The 23067-nt window shown below is 35.2% G+C and overlaps 1 pseudogene; it reads right to left on the bottom strand.

Annotated features, from left to right (window-relative positions):
• Positions 1-12868: 12868 nt before the first annotated feature.
• Positions 12869-14943, bottom strand: LOC120119729 (annotated as a pseudogene).
• Positions 14944-23067: the final 8124 nt, after the last annotated feature.

Raw genomic sequence — 23067 nt, 5'->3', positions numbered from 1 at the left:
TATTTTTCTCTTCAAAAACTTTGTATCTGTCTCCTCTCCTTTTTTTATTGTAGTGTTCCCCATATTATAATGATAGCATGTAGGATTCGTAAAAATCTCAGATCTTTCGGGATTCATTTTTGTTTATTTAGTTTGGGCTTGATTTTCGTGGTTGTTCACGTAGGTGATGACGATGGCGGCTTCAAGAAGACTCGGCGGTCGACTGGAATGTTCGGTGGCGGCTCAGGCGCCGACTTGGAGGAGCGCACGCGGCGATGGTTCCAAATTTTTCACTGGCGACGGCAGCTGGAATTCATTAAAAACCCTAGTCGGGTTGGTTCGGGTTGTTGGGCTTTAATCGGGTCGAGTCTGGGTCATTGGCAACTTGTATTGGATTGGGCTTTAAGGCCTGCAAAATTTGTAATTTGATTTTATTAATAATAATAATAATTAATTAATAAATAAATAATTTTTTTTGACCAGGACAAAACGGGTGTCTACAATTGCCCCTCTTTGCACATTCTTGTATCAACAAGAATAGGCCAAAGACGAAAAAAAGACAACCGATTTTTGTTCGATTCTCTTTTTCATTTTAAAATTTGATGTGCTCATTGTTTGTGAACAACTGTAATTGGGCTTTGAATTGAACCTGGAATTGGGCTTTGGATTGAGCCTGGAATTGGGCTTTGGTATTCTTCTCGATTTAAAGACATCGACTTGAAAACTCTTCCGAAAAGTAGTTCCTCGATTGTACAATGTGGTTAATACACTCTCGAGCTGAATGGAATCGAACTCGGAGGTTTTCATTGACAGATAATCATTCTCGCCTTGAGTTATGTTGTAAATTTTATTGGGATATAGTTTCTTGTTGCTAAATCACAACCAAACCAAGTCTTCTTCTCGACTTACAAAACTCGGTTTAAAATTTTTCCGGAAGGTAGTTCCTTGATGCTACCATGCGGTTGATATGTCTTTGAACTGAATAAAATTGAACTCGAAGATTCTTGTTGACATATAACCCTTCTCGCCTTGAGTTATGCTGTAAATTTGGCTACCCTTGAGCTGAATGTAATCGAACTCGAAGGTTTGTTGACAGATAGCCCTTTTCGTCTTGAGCTATACTGTAAATTTGGCTGCCCTTGAGATGAATGTAATTGAACTCGAAGGTTTGTTAACAGATAGCCCTTCTCGCCTTGAGCTATACTGTAAATTTGGCTGTCCTTGAGATGAGTGTAATTGAACTCGAAGGTTTGTTAACAGATAGCCCTTCTCGCCTTGAACTATATTGTAAATTTGATATGCCCTTGAGCTGAATAGAATCGAACTTGAAGGTTTGTTGACAAATAGCCCTTCTCGCCTTGAGCTATGCTATAATTTGATATGCCCTTGAGCTGAATATAATTGAACTCAAAGGTTTGCTGACAGATAGCCCTTCTCGCCTTGAGCTATGCTGTAAATTTGATATGTCCTTGGGCTGAATGTAATCGAAATTGAAGGTTTGCTGACATATATCCCTTCTCGCCTTAAGTTATGCTGTAAATTTGATATGCCCTTGAGCTGAATGTAATCAAACTCGAAGGTTTGTTGACAGATAGCCCTTCTCGCCTTGAGTTATGCTATAAATTTGATATGTCCTTGAGCTGAATGTAATCAAACTCGAAGGTTTGCTGACAGATAGACCTTCTCACCTTGAGCTATACTGTAAGGCTAGGAGATAAACTCCTATTGCTGAGATGACTCATTTGCTGTGAAACTAAGTCAATCCATTTGGGCACGATATCATTCTTTGTGAAGTTGAAATCGTGGATGGCTCTTTCGCTGTGAAGTTGAGCTTTGAATTGGATGTCATTCGTTGTGAAGTTGAAATCCAAAATTGCATCGCTTTTGAGTTCAATATATTTCACTGTAAAGTTAAAATTGACTCTGAATGAATATGGTTGTGTCATAGATGACTCATTCGTTGTGAAGTTGGGTCAATCTTTTGGGTACAATATCCTTTGTAGTGAAGTTGCAATCGTGGATGGCTCCCCTTCACGAGTCTGAACCAAGTGAGAAGATATTTGGATTACTCCCCTTCACGGGAAAGTCATGTAAGATGTTCTTCAAGTGATGTTGAAATCTGGTATGAAAACTTTAACTGGAAACTAGATACTCACCATCGAGTTAAGCTAAACTGAATCTACTCTGAATTGACTCTCGATCTTTCTATTGGACAAGTTGGTTGAGATGTAGCTCCTCACCACTGAGTTAAGCAACCACCATCAATTTTTTTTAAAACTCTTTTGAATCGAGTATCTTTCGTCTTGAAAATAAAACTGACTCTAGTATGAATATGTAAAATTATGCACATATGCGATGCTATGGATGCAATGCTCTTATGTGTGCCTAAAATGTATATACGAAATATGTTATTTTAGGATTTTGAGAGAAATCTCAATCTCCGGTTGTCAGTCTCGATGACTTTTGATTCTGGAATCTTGAATTTTTTATTCTTGATCTTGGATTCTTCAACATGCTTAAATTCGATTACAAAATGTTGATGTATATGTTGATCTGTGAGAAGAATAGTTGCGTGAGTAGTCTTTATTCTCTCCCTGACTCCAATTTATCTTCATTTCCACCAAGGTGTACTCTTGCAAACCTCAACCTGAGACAATTTATTTCCTTTCCCCGTCAAATTTTGTTCCAAAAAAATTGGTTTCCCTTGCCCCAGCTTTGATCTTGAGCTTCAGAGAAATATTCGTTGAATTCCAAGATACTTTCAGAAAGCTTATCTTTGTTTGAAAATGCTTTTCTTCCTTTGGATTTTCAAAATTTTGAAACATATCAAAAAGGAATTTTGAAAAATATTGTTTCCTTCTAGTTTTCACAATTGAAGCAAATCATAAAATAAGAGTTTATTGGATATCAAAAGAATCGACTGTTATTTTAATCTTTGATAGTTGCAAATCTTTGACAAATATCAAGATTGAAATGATGGTTTAGAGGTAGGCTACCTAAATTCTAAGGTTTGTTTCATTGATTCGATCATTATGAAGATCATGACATGCCTCTCTTTCTTGGTTTGACATTTTGATCAAAAGCGAACAAAATGACACAACTGGAATAATCAATAGCTAGACCTTTCAGAACACTTATGTTTCAGTTCTCTGAAATCTTACATTTGTTCAAGCTTCGTAGACTCATCTAGTCAATGTAGTGCAGAAATATCGATCTAAAAATGATATTTCTGAGTGCTCGTGTGAATTCAACTATAACAGGTGTTCCTCAACTCCCTTAGTCCATATTCACCAAAACTCCTTATTTAGTAAATTTGATTTAATTTGTCATTGTATGGGTAGTTGAATTCAACTTTATTGTACATATCTTATAATTGCCTTTATTTGGCTAGCTGAAGGATTCATGTCGTCACAAAGTCTTTAACTTGACAATTACAGTGAAGCATACACCGAATTACCGAGTGCCTAATCAATGTCATGGTTTGAATGTAGTCTATTCATAAAGCCAGGGCTTTCAAGTTTCCTCTAAAACCAATTGCCTTAGTGGAATATCTCGGCCATTATTTTCTTTGTTCGGCTAACTGAATGATTCATGTCGTCACAAAGTCTTCGACTTGACAATCAAAGTGGAGCATACACTAAATTGCCGAGTACCTGATCAATGTCATGGTTTGAATGTAGTCTATTCATAAAGCCAGGGCTTTCGAGTTTCCTCTATAACCAATTGCCTTAGTGGAATAACTTAGCTTTATTGTATACATATATATTATACATATATTTTTTTGTTGGGTAAACAGATTCTATTTCTTAAGCTTGTCGAGAAGAACTTGTTATAGTCTCGGTGTTTGTTGAAAGTCAAAAAAATATTATCGTTAGAGTTCAATTCCCAAGCAACTGACCTAAACTAGATTCACCTACTTGACCATCCCATCTGAGAAGATCATGATCATCATTTAGCGTCATTATCATAAGAAGAAACCAATTAGTTTTGCAATTTTATGTGCTAGTTGCCCCATTTTGTCCGCTCCTAACACATACCTAAATGTCAAATCCTTGATGGACTCTTCACAAGAAGAGAAAACTAGCTAGGTCCCTGCAAGAGAAATATATGTATTCAAGTGTATCTTTTAGATTAGGATCAAAGGGGTCCTTGTTTTACAGTGGTTCAATCTTGTCATATGTCAAAGATTTACAACCTCAATTATTAAAAAGCTTTTAATTAAGGTGATATTCAAGGAATTTAAGATTAAAATTTCCTCATTGCTCATTTCCTCAGAAAGAAGCATTTTACTTAAAATGTTTGAACGTCAAGTGACTTACAAACATTTAAACAGAAGAAGCACAAAAGAAAACAATTTCAAACAAGATAACATGCATGAGAATGCAACAAAACTCCTGATGGATGCCTCAGTCGACTCCCGATCAGAATACCACATTACATATTAAAAGTCAATGCCCCTGAATTGATCAGATTTTGGACTATCCGCTTCAATTCCCCACAGTTCTCAGTGGAATGTCTGGAGCTTTCTATGTGGTAATTGCACACAGCTTTAACATCGTAGCCCTTAGGATATGTGGGCTCTTTTCTCAAATCATCCTGGCAGGCTCAGTCCTACAACCAGCTCATCAGGCTCCCACTATATTGATTTCAGTTTTCCTTTAATTGTTAAAATCTTGCTTCCATGTGGTGTCATGCGGTTAAGACCACCTCATCGAATCCTTCATGAAGTAATTTCATGTTTATGAAAATGCTTAAAAATGAAACGTAGATGCAAAATGCAAAAATGCATGAAATGTTCGAGGCATTGATCCAAAAACAAGTTTGTTATTATAAATAATCTTTATTGGGACAAAAGTGTCATTTCTTAAGAGGCAAAAACATCCTGACAACGTCTAATAGGTTGACTAGTCTTCTGCCTTCGTCTGTCACCGGTTGAATACATTGTCAAACCACTTCGGCTTCTTTTGCTAACCCATGCAAATGACGAACTGCTTGTTGTACTTGTTCTTAGAAGTCTCGAATGAATGCATCTCTTCATCATTTGTTGAGTCTGTTCCCAACGAAAATGCTATTGAAATCTACCATCAAATGGACTATTTAAAGTTCACTTGCTTGTTCAATGGTCTCCAATTTTGACTATTGTTTTGCCATCTTGTTCTTGTTGTCTTTGAAGAGACTCTTCAGGTCAGTTACTTTTTTCTCTTCTTGCCCCTACAACCTTTGTCAACCTATTTTTGAAAAGTTGACTTTTGATGTGCTTGGTATAAATCCCGATCCATTTCGAGTCTTTCACAATACAGCAGAGTGGTATACTCTTCGATTATGGGCACCACGTCTTTTTGATTGAATATGACACATAGTTGCCTTGAAGACTGTCTCTTTTTTCCTTCGGAGTCTTTTCTGACCATAGTCGAACCTCTTTGTTTTTCATCTATTGTATTATAACCCCTTTGTCCATTAATGTAAATTATTTATGTTTAACGAACACGTTTTTGGTGGATCAACACCTCTTTTGAGTGATGTAAATGATAAAAAAAATAAAATGAAAAGGAACAAAAATGAAAGGAAAGAGTTAGTGAGGTAAGGATAATAATCAAAACAAAAATAAAAAAGTCTTACCCCACATGCTTATTATTCCTACCCGAATATGATCTCTATCCCGCATGTTAATTTTGAACGAGTCCTAACTGCATATTTGTCTAGTTCTCATGCTTTGAATAAAAAGTAAAGCGGGAAATAATCTTAAATCAGCTTAGGGATTGAAATGTAGTTTTGGGGTGGGCTCAAACTCCTTGTAATCTCCCAGTTTAGGTTCTAAAGAAAGGTACTCGAGTTCTCCTTGCCGGTGCCCCCTTGGGCTTGCAGGCCCTTAGTCCTAAGACCATTACAAGCTCATGTGAACTAAGTTAAACTCGAGATGATACATTCTCTTATGCCTATACGGAGAATAAATTCACACGAAGACATAAGGTATATGAATCTCGAAGGTTACTTTCTAGGCCCATATGGAGAATAAATTCTCACGAAAGCGTCGCTTTCACCCCCACTTAATAAGGGTTCAGAGCTCGGGTATAGAGCCATAGATGAAAACTTTTAATAAGCTGAAACCATTGAAAGAAAACGTCAGTAAAACTATTTATTTGAAAAGATAATCAAAGGTAAATAATAAGGATCAAATAAATAAATTTAAATTTAAATTTATTTTCGCTTAAAAAGACAACCGAAAATTAATTCTGGCCTAACTCACTTACTTGGTCTCCAACAGAGTCGCCAAGCTGTCATAACCATTTTTCGGGTAAAACAATTAAATATTGTTTTAAAAAAAGTTATGACTTTAATTTGGAAAATTTGATAATTTTGGATTAAATTGGATAGAATTGAAAAGAGTCGCCATCGACCTTTGGGTTAGGTAGGTCGAACACCATCTTACCTAATCTGCGTTTTACTAGAAATATGTCGGATTCGAGAGTCGGTTACACTCAAGGAATGATTAGCACCCTTGAACTGCCCTTTCAGTACCATTTAATTTATCGGTTGTCTTAATTGCGAAATTTTAAATTTAAATTTAAAAATTCAATTCAAATTTGTTACACCCCCAACCCGTATTCGACCCAGATCTGAGTCCGAGGTGTCAAATTGACTTTTAAAAACTCTGTTCTTTACAAATCCATCAAAATCTTAAATTTATCCTTTGAGAAAATGAATACTTTACATTAATAACTACAATCAACTTGTTTTACAAACCAATCAAAGCATATTTGATTCAAATCTTGTAGCTACATGCCAACTAAATTCTATAAAACAAAATACATATATTTAATATGTTTCTGATCTGATACTCATAATGAAGATGTTGACCTGTCTTGCTCCTCTTTACTCCTCTTCTAGCTTTCCAAACCTACGTGTGAAACAATTCACACGCTAAGTTGATGACTTAGTGAGGCATTAATATATAAAGGTAACTCGAACTACTTATCCATGCATGAACATATCATATCATGCTATCACACAAAACGATATAACATTACATATAATCAAATGTACACATATACACATCATTTCCATCATTAATCTTATTTCACTATCAATATGATTATCATTTATATCTTATAATCATATCCTTTTGTACCTAACGTTTTTAACCAACATGACTCATTTAACCACGCAATACACATATCATTATCAATAAACTTATCATTTATGCACAACATATAACATATTTGGCAAAAGCAAAAATTGCATCACACAAGATATATTTATGTTATCTCTTTCATTAGCTCATGTATACTCGTGAGAACTAAAGATATACGAGTACATTGAGGTTGTGCACATATGTTGTCACCACAGCTCGTATAAGTCTCACTGAGTGGTGTGCGAAATATGTCTTGAAGGACCTATGCATATGTACCGAAGGACCACTATCCATATGTTCTGAAGAACATAGGTAACCCTCGACTCTTGGCATGCCAACAATACCTCTTGTTGAAAACATTTTGATATTTCGATATAACAAATTAAGATAAATGAATTTTAAGATTTTCCAATAAGGTTTTCTAAGTATATTCGATATAATTATTCGAATATCAAAATATTACTCCAAATCTTCTAAAAGTCACTTTTAATCCTTACTCAAGAGTAAAATTAAGTTTTAGTCTTAAAATAATTTCAAAACAATTTTACAAAATATTTCGAACCATTTCAAAGCCAAATATTTCAGATTGCTCAGAGGGAACCGATTCCCCCCATGGGGGTACCGATTCCCCCTGAATGGTTTGGCTCCGAGAATTCCAGTATGCTCGGAGGGAACCGATTCCCCCCCAAGGGGTACCAATTCCCCCCCAAGGGGTACCGATTCCCCCACTGTTCAACGATCGAATATTTGAATTTTACACTTAGGGAACCGATTCCCCATAAGGGGTACTAATTCTCCCTACGCTCCAAGCTGTTGTATTAATTGTTTTCACACTTAAACGGCTCCAATAACTTCATTAATGATCCCCAACATTCAGAAGTGATTCAAGGTGTATTTAAGTAAGCTTAGAAGCCATTGATCAAAAACAAGAAACATCAAGCAACTAGAATCAAGAGAGAATCAAAGAGAAAGCATCAAACCTCAAGTTTGAGCATTTCAAGCCTATTTTGCATTCAATATTCATTTTGCTTTCAAGAACACTTATTGTGCTCAATTATATTTATTCTTGAGTGTTCTTTCTTTGTTCTAGAATTGTGCAAACATATTTGCCTTGTGAGGTTTTTCTTGTAAGTTTGCAAATTTGTAATCTTCTCTTTGAGAAAAGAGTGTTCTCAAGAATTGGGGTATATTCTTGAGGGAGTTGTAAGGTTATCTCTTTGGCCTCAAAAGAAAGAACAAATTAGTGAATTTGTTGGAAAATCCTTAGTGTGGATAGCTAAGGTAGTGGACGTAGACTTTGGTTGATAAAGTCGAAACACTCTAAATCGTTGTACAATTACTTTCAATTTTCTGCAAAAGCTTCCACAAAATTTTAATTGCCAATTCACCCCCCTCTTGGTCGATTTCGTCAATCGATTAACTCAACACCTCTAGCTCTCTTGACACTTACATGGGCATTCTCTTTCATATCATTTCACATATTCACATGTACATTTCACTTTTTATATGATTTCATAATCATATATGACTTAGCTTATAACACTTCTCTTGTGTTCATATGATATATATATCATTGCCATCTTTTGTTCATATATGTTTTCCATACATCACATAAACCCATATCTTCTTATCACATAGTTTCTTATCATATCATTCACATCACTTATTTTCATATAACTCATGATTAGATAAATATCACATATAAACACATAGATCATTTTCACATAACTTATATTAACTTTCAAGTCACTTCATATTAATAGTTCTATTGTTTAATAACATATTTCATATATATATAGATAATAACTTATAACATATTATATCTTATGCTTCCTTCTCTTATATTTACCTAGATCATGTAACATATTTCATACTTATAAATATATATATATATGTCACTTCGATTATTTCTTTTATATACAAATTAATCTATTTACTTAATTCAATTTCATATAACTCCTATAATCTTTTCATATGGCTCCACAGATCTCTATCATACAACTCATGTGTCATAATTTTATTTAAGCATACAAATATTTTCATCTAGCTTATCTTCTATGTTCATATTATTACTTATGTTCAAGTCTCCTAGTTGATATACTATTCTCATATCATCCTATAAGTCAATGTTATTTAGTTTATTTCACTTCTTATTTAATAATATAGTTCGATTCTACTATTTTACATAAATGATCATACCACTATGTACTTGCCCAACTCACATTCCTATTGTTTATATAACCTTTACATTGTCTTACTTAGCTCATCTCATTTCTCATAAACTCATTTTTATCATATTTTCATATTATTACCTAATTTATCTCATATAATGTATTCACGTAGTCTTATATTTCATTTCCATATATCCTATAGATCTTATCTTTTATACTCATATAATTTCTTAACTTATTTTATATTCTCCTATTATCTCTTAATAATATTTTTACATGAATCACATAGCACATACAAGAACAGATCAATTCATATAATCAAACATACATACACTCATATTAAACACATGTTCTTGTTCATAAATTCAAACGTAACACTATAGGAAATAGACTTGTCGCAAATCTTATTTCCATCAAACATCATATACTATTGAATATGCACTCACCTGGCCTCACTAGTCAATATCGTTCTCTTATCTTTTCTTCAATACCCAATACTTGTCGACTGATCTGAACTTGCTTTCAATTGATATCTACATAATCATACATTATACATATCAGTATTCTGCTTGGCGTACTCAAATCTTTCATTTCTTAAACTAAAAGAAAGATTATTTTCATTTCCTTTATAAGTGTATCGGTACACACTATAGTGTATCGGTATATTCCTTAACGTGTGTATTGATACACTACTTATGTATCGATACACAAATTACATTCAATGTTTTTCGTTACAAGGGGTGTATCGATACACTTCCTATGTATCGGTACACTTTGAATATTTTTCTGCATTTACTCTTGATGTATCGGTACATATTGAATGTGTACCGATACACCATAGCCCAGAATTCACATTTAAGCCCAAAAATCACCTCAAACCCACTTAAAACTTCATGTTTCATCCCCTATCATATTCTTAACTCACCTACTCATACTTAACCTCGTTAATACTCAATTAGCACCTCTTAAACCTCAAAATCCTATCATCCATATGAAATTCAAGAATTAAACTAAATTTTTAACATGTTCCAAATTCAATTTTATTACTTCATATCTCTTAATTAGGTTGATGACAAGTCAAATTTGGCTTCCAATTCTACTTATCAACTCTATTCCAAGTTTTCATTAAAAAACTCTTAATCTTTAATCTCTCCTAACTCCTTACTCCTTTGAATTAAAGTTGACTTAAGCTTTCTTTAAGCTTAAGTATTATCTAATGATCATAACCAAATAAAAAATTTAACAAGAAATCAATCATATGGAAAACTCACCTTTGCTTGAAGCTCATGGCCACGATGGAGAAGAAGAGAACTCTGGAAACTGGAACCTTGTCTCCTCTCCACTTCTATATGGTCACTCCCTTAAGAAAGGAAAATAAAAATCTTTCTCTGCCAATTGATCATTTTACCCTTTACTTCATTTAAAAATTGCCAACAACTCTTCACAAAAATATTTTCAAATAAGCCTTTGAACTTTTCAATCTTTTAAAATCACACCTCAAAGTTTCAAAACTTCCAATTTAGTCACTAACCTTGATTTTGGGATATTACAGAATTACTTACCTTTTATCGATTGAAATTACTACTGAAAAAATCAAACAAAATATCAGATGGTAAAATAAAATATTGAATGCTAAACAAAAAGAAAATTTTAAAAGGTTAAATTAAAATAAAAAATTTAAAATAATAATAATAATAAGGTGAAATAATGTTACAAGTAAAAATGAAGAAAATGTTAAAATAAAGAAATTTAAGAAAATGTTAATATCTAAAAGAAATAAAAAGTAAAAAAAGAAAATATAAAAATTTATGAACTAATAACAATAATAATTTTTTTTATTTCTAAAAATGAAGAAAGTGTTAAAGAACCACATAATAACTAAACAAAATATCAAACACACAAAATCATTAATTAAAATGAGACTATTTCAAGATTAAGAGACCGAAATAAAAGAAAATAAAGTTATATTAATGACCAAAATAAAACATGCATAAATTTCTAGGCCAAATTCGAATATCAACAAATATAACATTAAACATAAATTAGTGACTAAAATAGTAATGATTAAAACTAGAAACTTAAAATAAAATAACATAAAACTTCATTTCATGGCTTAATAATATGATTACAAATACCAAGGGACCTAGAATGTTATTATCAACAAATATAACATTAAACATAAATTAGTGACTAAAATAGTAATGATTAAAACTAGAATATTCTTTATTTTTTTTGGTATTTTTCTCTTCAAAAACTTTGTATTTGTCTCCTCTCCTTTCGTTGTTGTAGTGTTCCCCGTTTTATAATGATAGCATGTAGGATTCGTAAAAATCACAAATCTTTCGGGATTCATTGTTGTTTTTTGACTTTGGACTTGATTTTTGTGGTTGTTGACATAGGTGATGACGATGGCGGCTTCAAGAAGACTCGGCGGCCGACTGGAACGTTTGGCGGCGGCTCAGGCGCCGACTTGGATGCACACGCCAATGGTTCCATATTTTTCACTAGCGGCGGCGGTTGGAATTCACCAAAAACCCTAGTCGGGTCGGGAGTCCGGGTCATTGGCAACTTGTATTGGATTGGGCTTCAAGTCCTGCAAAATTTGTAATTTAATTTTAATAATAATAATAATAATAATAATAATAAATAAATAATTTTTTTCGACCTGGACAAAACGGGTGTCTACAACAAGCACGACTGTTGGCACTTCTGGAGGAGTAATCAGAGATTGTACAGGCACTTGGAAGCTTGGATTCAACAAATTCCTTGGCTACACAGATGCTCTACAAGTAGAACTTTGGAGTATCCTCATTGGATTGAAGTTATTAACTTGGAATAAAGGCATACGTAAATTATTAATTCAATCGGACTGCCTAAATGCTACTAAAATTATTAGCGAGGATGGTGCTGCAACAAATCCATTATGGCTAGTTCGTGAAATCCACAAGCTACGAACTGAAAGCTGAGAAACCGCCATTCAATGGGTACCGAGAGAAGCGAACACTGTTGCTGATGAAATGGCAAAGCTGTGGAGCTTTTACCACGACAATATATGCTGACCCTCCACCTATAGTACAAGTGTTGTTTGAAAGAGATAACAAAGGCCCTCCATACTTGAGAATCAGCTTGTAACTCTTTGAGACACTCTTTTCAATTCAATATATATATTATAATTTCTAAAAATTTAATATCAAAAAATATTATTCTAAAATACTTTAGTTATTGTTTATTGACTTCACGCAATATAACCCTTGAATTTGGTAAATTGAATTAAATTGACCCTTCATTTTTTTTAAGGATGATACAATCGAACTTTCAATTTCAATTGAGTGTTAAACTGTTCGAACCCAATATCTCAATAGAGAACAACATTCTCTTCAGGCCCTGATGGTTCTTAATTTGATTAAACTTATAAATTCAATGATTAATAAAGCCAAATTTACCAAGGATAGTTTAGTGTGTTAAGTCAAGATAAAATGGTGATGTTCTTTATCTTCCAAAACAGTGTATTGATGGATGAAATTCATTTCAATAATAACAAGAAAAGAAGCTTGTTCTGTTTCTTGTATGAAAATTGGAGCTGGAAACGCGTAAAACCTCATGCTTTATTAGATCCCCCAGAAAGAAAGGCTTTCATACTAATGAAACTGCGCCTTCCACCTCGTGGGATCTATGCATGTGGCTGTGAATAAAGTCCAAGATGTTTCTGCCATGAATCCGGGTTCAAGAGCCGTGGACCTGTGAAGAATTTAGTAAACAAGTTGGAATTTGAGAAGTGAAGAATGCTTGAACATTCTGCATCTGAGGCTGAATCTGATTGCAGGAATTGAGTTGCTTTTTCCGGGACCTGTGATTCTATTAACATTTGAGAGATCTATCAAGATATATAAAATGAATTACAATGTCTTCAAAAACTTTGTTCTCAAGTTAAACATCAATGCATGCGAATGAGTTCATCTTCCTCGCATTCCCTGATTGATATGTCCAGAAGTTCCCCGGATTTCGATGGTAACACGTCGCAGCATTGCCGTCTCGGTGCCTGCATCTTAAGCAAGACAACAAGAAGATAGCATTAACACCATTGAAAAAGGGCATGAGAAAGAAATGTTGACACTAGTTAAGTAGCTACCTGGTTGTAGTTGAGGTCTAGTTTCTTAGTGGAGACTCTGATTTCTTCAAGTTTCCATGGTGAATTAATGTCCATTGTGCAATTTTCATAAGATTTCTTGTAAACACTCTTGATTCCATGCCTGCTTGAAGCCACACTGTCGAAAAAGAAAATCGTGGGTCTCCGGCAAGGACAGGGTGAAGTTCCCTGGTGTTGAAAGTGTAAACTCCGGCTAAGGGATTGCCGGTTTTCCACTGCCTGAATGTTTCTGGCACAGGAAGAACATCTGGTAAAAACGTGTGCTTGCTGTATACTTGAACAGCATAACCCCAAGAAACCGAAATCGTCCACGAATACCAACGATCGTAGCAGACTGTTTGTTGCAGAATTCTCTGAGAATCAACATTTGCAGCATGAAACAGATGTTCCAATGCCTTTGTATTTGTCATGTTGGGGAAGATTGGGTCTACATGATCCATGTGATGGAGTGAAACCAAAGGTGTCAATGGATGAGTAGCCAACAAGCCGAATGCATTGCCCCGAACATCAAACTGGTTAAAAAAGATAGGAAAACATAACAATTTGCAGACATGAGTTTAACAGGTAACTTCAATTATGAAAGAGAATGTTATTATTCTCCGGTTCAAACAGCTATGTATGCAGGATGCATGTGCTTTGTTACTAACTAGAAAAATTATGAACAAATATTACCTGATGAAATCCTGGCTCGGTTGTTAAGCCTACACCGAGCTCGGCCAAGCAATAGTATATCCTGGAATCACTTCCATAAAGATGAGGGTATCGTTCAATACAGGAATCAAATACTTTGGCCAAAACTTTAGCCAGTGGATAACTTAAGGCAAAACCTGCTCCACCAAATGCCATCTTAAAGCCGAAATCCTTATTTTGTTGATAAATTTCTGAGCCAGCCCCGATGTAGTACCAAAGCCGATGGTCGTATTTGGAGAGCGTCTTGGCCAGATTGTGGGGGAAGAAAACTGTGTCATCGTCCCCAAAAACATACCAGCGTACATTCGTATGATTAAGGGAGACGGTCTCTAGAACCACGCGTGCCACTCGGATTGCCGACCGCAAGCCATTTCTGAAAGTGTAGCGAAACCTGGAAGTGTCCTCCGAGATGCACGTTGGAGGCAGAGTAGCGTTATCGTCCCTTGAAGCTGTTGCATCGGGTGGCATGGCCTCGAGGAACACGCATCCACGCATCTGACGAGGCTCCCACCATAGCTTGACGTACTGTTTACGGTTCGGCCATGATTTCTGGTTCGAAGCTATCCCGAAAACGATATCCTCCACACCAGTCGATGCATATGCGTCCGGGGAAGAGGAATACACGTTTAGGGGCGGTTTAGAGTTGTGGACTAGCAGTACTGATACAATAAGATAGATGACACAAACAGTTGATGAGACCAAAATCAAGTTTAGAAGATGGAAAGAAGACTGGGTCTTGGAAATCAAATTAAAACTCTGCATTTTCAATCTTGATGGAATCAAAAAAGAAGAAGAAAGAAGGTTATCTGGTGTTGGTGCCTTACAAAAGTTTGTTACCCTGGCACTACGTTATATATATATTTATTTATTTATATATACAATGTCGTTTAGTAACATAATCAACGGCTATATATGGAACATAAAGTAGACGTTTCAAGTTAGTTTGTTTTGGCCAAACGAGGAAGATGAAGGTAATTAAGCAACAAAAACATGGGTTAGGCGGCCAAAGGCATGACAAGTTAAACCTTGAATCCTTTCTTCTTTAGTTTTGTCTGCAAATGAGATTTGGCCATTTGGTGGGCTCGCTAGTCGCCATGTCCTCCCCCAGATAACCACAGTTTTCTATTGATGACCGCGTTAAGTAATGAAGCGAGAACTACTTCTGCATCAAGTCAAACGCTTCTGATTGAATTTCCAAGAAATTAATCATGTGCTCAGAGAGGTTCAAGCCACCTGGAACGGATCTCGCGTCACGGTTCCACAAGGTTTTTTATTAACTGGAATCCAAGTCACTAACTTTTAGGGATTGACATATTTTCTAAAATTTGTTTATAATTTATATAAAAATTTAAAATAATAATAATGGATATAAGTAAAAATATAATAAAAATATACTATTAATTATAAGTTAAATTATAAAATACGTAAGAACCAAAATGGTAAATGAATTGATGTTATTTCTTGAGGTTCCGGATTCGAGTACCATGAATGCCAGCGGAATCTTAAAATGCTTTTTAATATAAAGTCTAAAATATAATTTATAAAAAAACACGTAATGATTTAGTGTGTTAAGTTTTTTTTGAACAATTTATACTGATAGGAGGGAAAGAGAAATTTTACTTTTAATGAGTATTGAACCTATAACTTATAATAAGAGGATATATCAACGAAAATTTTTAACCACTTACTATAAAAAAATGTTGTTGACTTAGTGAGTTTATGTTAATTGTACTCTAAAAATAGTATTTGCCTAACGTTACTAATTAATAACTTTTGTTTTAGGTTTGGCTTATACTATTTAACTTTGACCGAAATTATATATAATTTAAAATAGAGAAAATAACTTTGGTGACAAAAAATGTCTTATAATATACGAATTTAACCAATTTTTTTTGGATTTGCCAAAATGACCAACAAATTTGCAACGCGAATTCTAATTTCGCAACCCAGTTTCCAATTTCGCAACGCGAATATGTAAATCGCATTGCGATTTTCCAAATTCGCAACTGAATTTCAAATTCACAACGCGAATTTAATTTCGCAACAGGTTTTAGTTTCGCAACACAAATGTTTTGGGTATATAACAACGCAGCAGCAGCTTCTCATAACCTAAATCCCTAAATCGTAACTCATTTCATCTCCATCTATCACTCTCTCCGGCGACATCCGTTCCTATATCCAACGACATCCTTTCCCATCTCTATTTTTTACATAATTTTATTTCTATATAATTTTTCAATGATTTCTCTCCCAAATTATCAACTATCAACTTAATAAAGGTATGTTTTTCTCTAAGTTAGTGATGATATCTAGTTTATAGCTCGTTTGTTTAGTAAATTAATTTACAATTTTTAGAATGAAATCATCTAATGTTGATCATGTTTGGATAGATTTGTGTTTTGGAGGGTCATGGGAGAATGTTCATGGTGTTTTACAATATGTGCCTTTACCCATGAATCTTAAACTAAAACTGTCATTAAAAAAGTTAACTTATGAAACTCTAATGTTACATGTTGCAAAGAAATTGAATTTAGAGTCTCTAAGTGGATTTAGCCTATCTTATCTGAGAAAAGGTAAAGTTTATTTATTAACCGACAATGAAGATGTTGAATAATTCATTGCTTACATTAGTGTTTCGCAAGAAGATGATGTTACATTATATGTTGTTGAACCTAGAAGTAGTAAATTTTGGTCAGTAGCGAGTAGTAATCAACTAAGTTCTTCAACCCAAAATTTAATGGTTCCACCACAATTTCATCACCAAGCAAATTTTGTTTCACCACATTTCCAATACCAAACACAATATCAAACACAATCTCAAAACCCACAACCTTTTCCTAATCCAAATCCCAATCAACTTTTAGCACCAAATTCCGGTTTTCGTATTGACCAGTTAGACGATTATGAGCCAACAGAAAAAATTGTGAGTACTAGTCAGTATTCAAAATTTGATCTTGGTCAATACTCAGATTTTGATGATGTGATGGAAGAAGAAATAGACCATGCATGTAATGATTTTGATATTGGTCAAAATCTGAATTTTGATGATGAAACAGCCGCTGCCGAGGAAGATGTTGTTGATGATAATGAGGAGGAAGTTACAACTGTGAATGAACATGTTGAACATCCATTCTGTAATTTATATAACCCAGAAGAAGAAAAAGTCTTTGAAGAAAGGAAAAAGAAGAAAATGCCACGGGAGTATAACTGGAATATGCCAGAATTACTTCAGATACCGGAAGAAGAGTTGGTAAAGATATCAGTTGATTGTTACACAAAAGTTATTCGTATCAAGAAAGATGATTGTTTTGATACAAAGGAAGACTTGAAGATAGCTTTGTATACGAAATGTGTGGAAGATGGCTATCAACTAAAAGTTAACAAATCAAGTAAATATCGTTTCGAAACAAAGTATATGATTGACAAAAACTGTATGTGGCGTATGATTGCAAAGAGGATAAAAGATTGTGAAATGTTTCAAGTTAGGACTTTTATTGATAAATATACATGTTCAAGAACCCAAGTTTTTCCTCACCATAGACAAGCAAACAAAAAGGTGTTGGATGGTTTTCTGGCTGAGTTAATGTTTTTGAATGGTAGGGTATATCGGGGACATGAAATTATGACTGACATGAATGCTCGGTTCAAGATTAGTATCTCATATTCTCAAGCTTGGAGAGCCAAATGTTATGCCTTGGAATTGTTGAGGGGGTCGCCAGAAGCATCGTTTTCCCAACTGTCGGCTTATTGTCACAATTTAAAGCTAAAAAATCCTGGGTCGGTTACTCATATCAAAACAGATAGAGATGGACGCTTTGAGTTGTTGTTTATCGCCATTGGTGCTGCGGTTAGTAAATAATTATAATATTGTTGACTCATTTTTGTTAGTTGCATGCATTTCACATTTAAATGATTATATTTCTTGTGTATATGATTTTGTAGATTCGTTCGTTTATTACTTGCATGCGCCCAGTTATTATAGTTGATGGAGCACATTTGAAAGGTCGATACCTTGGAGTAAAATTATTAGCAGTAGCCATGGATGCTAACAATGGGATACTGCCAATAGCTTATGGGGTTGGCAAATCTGAAATCTCTGATTCATGGACATGGTTTATGAGGCATCTTAGGGATTACATAGGTCCTATTAGCAATCTGATAATCATATCCGATAGGGCAAACTCAATTGACAACGCTGTTAAAAGGTGTTTCCCATATGGTTTTCATGGACTTTGTGGTGTTCATTTGTACATAAATCTAAAATCAAGGTCTGCTGGTATAAAAAATCACAAATGGACATACTAGAAGGCTGTAAAAGCTTATCGGGAAGTGGATTTTAATAAGCATATAAATTGTTTAAGACGTGTTTTGCCTCAATGTGCTCAAACACTAGAAGATGTCGAGTTGGAAAGATGGTCAAGAGTACATCAACTTGGAGCAAGTTATGGTTTCATGACGTCTAATAGCGCAGAATCAATCAACGCTCTAAGTCGTCATTCCCGGAAATTACCCATTACTATTTTAATGGAGTTTTTTTTAGCCTCTCTTCAACAGTGGTATTACAAGAAAAGAAACCATACAGGTATTATTTCTTTAAATTCGTAACTTATCATATATTTTACTAAGTATTATTAATTTTAATTTACAAGAACATTGGAACATCGGGTTACACCATGGATTGAAAAAAAAGATAACGAAACGTGTTGTGAAGTCAACATCCTGGAGAGTTGAACCATGTTCAAACACTTTGTTTGAAGTATTAGATAATAACTTAAATGGGCTTGTCGATCTAAATGCAAAGACGTGTAGTTGTAAGAAATGACAAACATCTGGTTATCCGTGTTGCCATGTTATAAAAGTTGCTCTTCATCTAAACCAAGATGATTCAAGCGCATAAGCTATGAATTACTACACTACAGAAGTATATCGACATACTTATGCCGAGATTGTCTACCCATGTCCACATCCTTCTGAGTGGGACATACCAGATGACTTACAAACAGTTTTGCCACCAGTCATGGACAGCATGCTACGTGGCCGACCAAAAAATCACGATTGTATACCGTCTAAGGGTGAAGAGAAGAGGATATCGATATGTAGTCGGTGCAAGGAGAGTGGTCATACAAGGTTGACCTGAGGATCACCAGTGCCATCACAATCATCTTTTCCTCTACCAAAAAATGGATCCTCATCAAAATCCAAAACTCATATGGTGCCAAGCAAAAGGAAATCAAAATCGCAATCAAAATCAAAATCCCAATCACAACCGGCTTCACCTTTTGGGACTTATTAACTTAGGTGATTTTTAAATGTAAACGTTGTATTATGTGTATTTTATGTGTGAATGCATACATTTTCAGTTAGACATTCATTAGTAACTTGAGTTTGAACATTGATATGATCTGTTCAGTTGTTATCATGTTGGGATTTTCTCGTGTTTGATTGCTTGGATAGTTGTTCTCTTGCTTCTTCAAATGTCCTTAGCTTGTATTTATAGCTTGGAATGTGTTTGATGTTGTATATACCTTGATGTTGTATGTTGCGATCAACGCAAAAGTCAAATTCGCAAACCGAAAATCGTGTTGCGAATTTGACTATCGCAATTCTTATTTCGCGTTGCGAATTTGTACCTTCAACAGGTCTTTTTTGCCTTTAAACATAATGCAGATTGAATTTTTTAGAAAAAACAAATCAACTTTTACAAATCAATTAAACAAGCAAAAAAATAATTCTTATTTACAAATCAAATTAAACAAATCAACTTTTACAAATCAATTAATCAAAAAATAAATCTTATTTCCTCATCAATTGTAACAAATCAACTTTCAATGTAAAATTCAATTAAACAAAGAAAAAAAGTGTACCCTAGACTATTGTTTATGAACAAATACATTTCACGCAGCTCACTTCAAGATTAACCTGCAGAAACCAAACATTTGCTCAAACAACACTTTCTACACATCTAAAACCAACAAACAGCAAATTACTGAATTCTAGGTACTTAACCAAATATTTTCAAACCAACTAAAGAGTATATATGTTAACAACACTTGCTCAAACTTACCAATTATTTATGTACAACTTTTAGCACGCGGATGTAGGTAGGCAGCGTCTTGAATATATCGATCTGGCCATATAATGCCGAAACCACAAGCCTACTGCAGCTCTATCTCTATCTGTGGGAGGTAGATATTGTATACTTCCTGTCGTCAAACATTCCAAGCACAAGCATACGAGAGGACCACAATCCCCTCTGGCTCCCTACGTTTGTTGTGGCGCAGTCTCGTCTTTGATCATTGTAATTTTGAACTTCTTTGGCTTCTTGTTTCTAGATTTTGTCCAATAATCAATCGCATTCAAGAATTTAGCCAAATGATCGCTCAATCTCTTTGTAATAATATCTCTCAAATCAGACAATGGTATGTAATTCAACATGCTGTCATATACCACTGTCTTCAGGGATGTGAGCTGAAGCTCGACGAGAAGCCAATGACGCTTTTTCAAAACAGGGATAAACACCTGCAATCATAAATAATTGCGCACATCAAATAAAATTTATGAAAACCTTTAAAATATTCAAAAAATAAATACTAACCTTATCGACCTCCCACCACGTAGGATAAATTTTAGCTTTTCCATTAGCCAACTTATATGAAGCATCTCTCTGATTCTTCAAGTGAGCTGCGCGAAAAGATGTCTGCATAATAGTCCATCGAATACCTCTTTTCTTCAATTTCCTTATTATTAGAAGACGTGACACCGATGCATCAATATGTTGTTTTATAAAAAAATAAACATATTAGTGAATTTATTAATAATTTAAAAAAATAATCAAAATGAAATATAAGAAGAATATAATATTTACCCCCCCTTCGAGGTAGCCATTATCTTCAACCCCTAATAAAATACCCCACCAAGACCAATCAAGAAACAAATGAATAGCATCGTCGATTTGGCATAGGTCAGAATAACACCCCTTGCTCCGCTCATGTAGATAAAAATCAACTGCGCTCTTAGCCCAAAGGGTATTATCCGTAATTGTGTCCGGTAGTGTTCCATCTCCTGCTGAGGAATGGTACTGGCTGGTAACTCATACGAAAGCCAACACGCATCCATCATATCGGGAACGAGAGGTGGTTTATCAATATGTCGACATATGACGCCAAATTAATCAGGCTCTTGAACGGCGGGTGGGACCACTTGAATGATGACAGTGGCCTCTTGAACGGTGGGAGGGGCTTCTTCGATGATGATAGGGGCCTCTTGAACGATAGGAGGCGCCTCTTGAATAATGATAGGTGCATTGGGCTTATTCTTATGGAGTCTTGGCACTAGTGGGGTGAACGAAGACGTAATGGCACGTGCACGACGTCTGATGCGTGAACCTCGTCGTACAAGAAAAACCCGACGTAAAGCATCTACCTTAACGGGCCACTGAAAATAAATTAATATATAAATCAGTAAATAAATAAATAAATAATGCCGAAAAAAAGTTATTTGCATTTTTAGTATAGTATTAAACAAATTTACCTCATTGCGTAGAGTATTAACCTCATTCTGCAACAATGAAACAATCTCGCGTAGAGCGGCAACCTCATCACGTAAGGTAGATACCTCACCGCGTAGCACACCATTGTCATCGCGTAAAAAATCCACCTCACCACGTAAAGATCGAACCTCATCACGCCATTCACCATTATCTTCACGTAAAGTACTGACCTCATGACGCAAAGCAACGACCTCATCACATAATTCCCCTAACTCATCCCGTGGAGGTGGAGAACAGGGAGATGGAGATAGACGGGGCCTCTTTTTCGGTCGCCTATCATGAGGTGATGGTGGAGAAGAGGCTCGATGATGTGATGGAATAGGTGATGGTGGAGGTGGAGAAGAGGCTCGACCAGGTGATGGCTCCGGGTGTCGAGCTATAGAATCGACCCGATAGGGTGATGGCTCTCGAAGTGGGGGGTGCTCATTATCCGTCCCATCAAAAAAACCGCTTACTAGCTTGCCATCAATCAGTGGCAAGCTCAGCATCTGAGGGTGTCAGCCTCTGTAATGGGTAGTTGGCCTCCTAACAATATAAAAGCTCAAACAAAGTTAAACGTGTACTAGTAATAACTTGTTTATATATGGTAGTATTTGTGTGTTAACTTACATCATTAATTGTCGTATATGGGAGTAAGTCTTCCCAATCCAACATGCGTTTCCTCTTCCAGGTAATAGCCCTAGGAATATCATTTAATCTTTTTATCGTATATGTCCGCATGCTGGGGAAAGCCTCAAATATCCAAATCTACAAACAATATAATACACAAACATTAGTAATTGTTAAATAATTAATTATAATTTTGGAAACATTATATAGAAATTCTTACCTTAAAAGCCCAAGTAAAGCCTGTCAAAGTGTATTTAGAACTATCACCCCGCAAACTTTTTCGGTCCTCGAAGGCAGACGACAACTTCTTCCAGGTAGCTTTCCATATATATGAACCCCACGGAAACAGGTTCCATGCATTTAAGTCATCTACCAATAATATTAGGTCCTCGGAGATTGGTTGTCTGCCCTCTTTGCCTAAAAAGCCGGCATGCAAAAGTAGTAAATGACATACTCGGACAACATCAAGGTCATCCATCCGAGTAAAACCATCTTTATCAAATAATCTCTTCAAGTCGTCGATATGTATACTCGGCTTCAACTTTGCCAGCTCAGAAAAAACCCGATATAACCATGATGGGCAGGCGATATGACTAGTGTACCGACCTACATCATCGTTTCCGAAGCGTAGACCGGTTACTAAGCAAAACTCATCCCGCCCAAAACAAGTATACGCCGGTGCCGGAGGAAAATGAAACCATATCTCTTCATCACCACGTTGTACCCCCTCGGGTAGATCGTTAGTCATGGTCTGAAGAAACAAATGTGTCAACATAGCATCTTCACCCGG

Source organism: Hibiscus syriacus, unplaced genomic scaffold, assembly GCF_006381635.1.
Source record: "Hibiscus syriacus cultivar Baekdansim isolate YM2019G1 unplaced genomic scaffold, ASM638163v2 tig00001095_pilon, whole genome shotgun sequence".
In the NCBI taxonomy this organism is placed as follows: domain Eukaryota; kingdom Viridiplantae; phylum Streptophyta; class Magnoliopsida; order Malvales; family Malvaceae; genus Hibiscus; species Hibiscus syriacus.
This window is presented reverse-complemented; position numbering and strand designations above follow the sequence as displayed.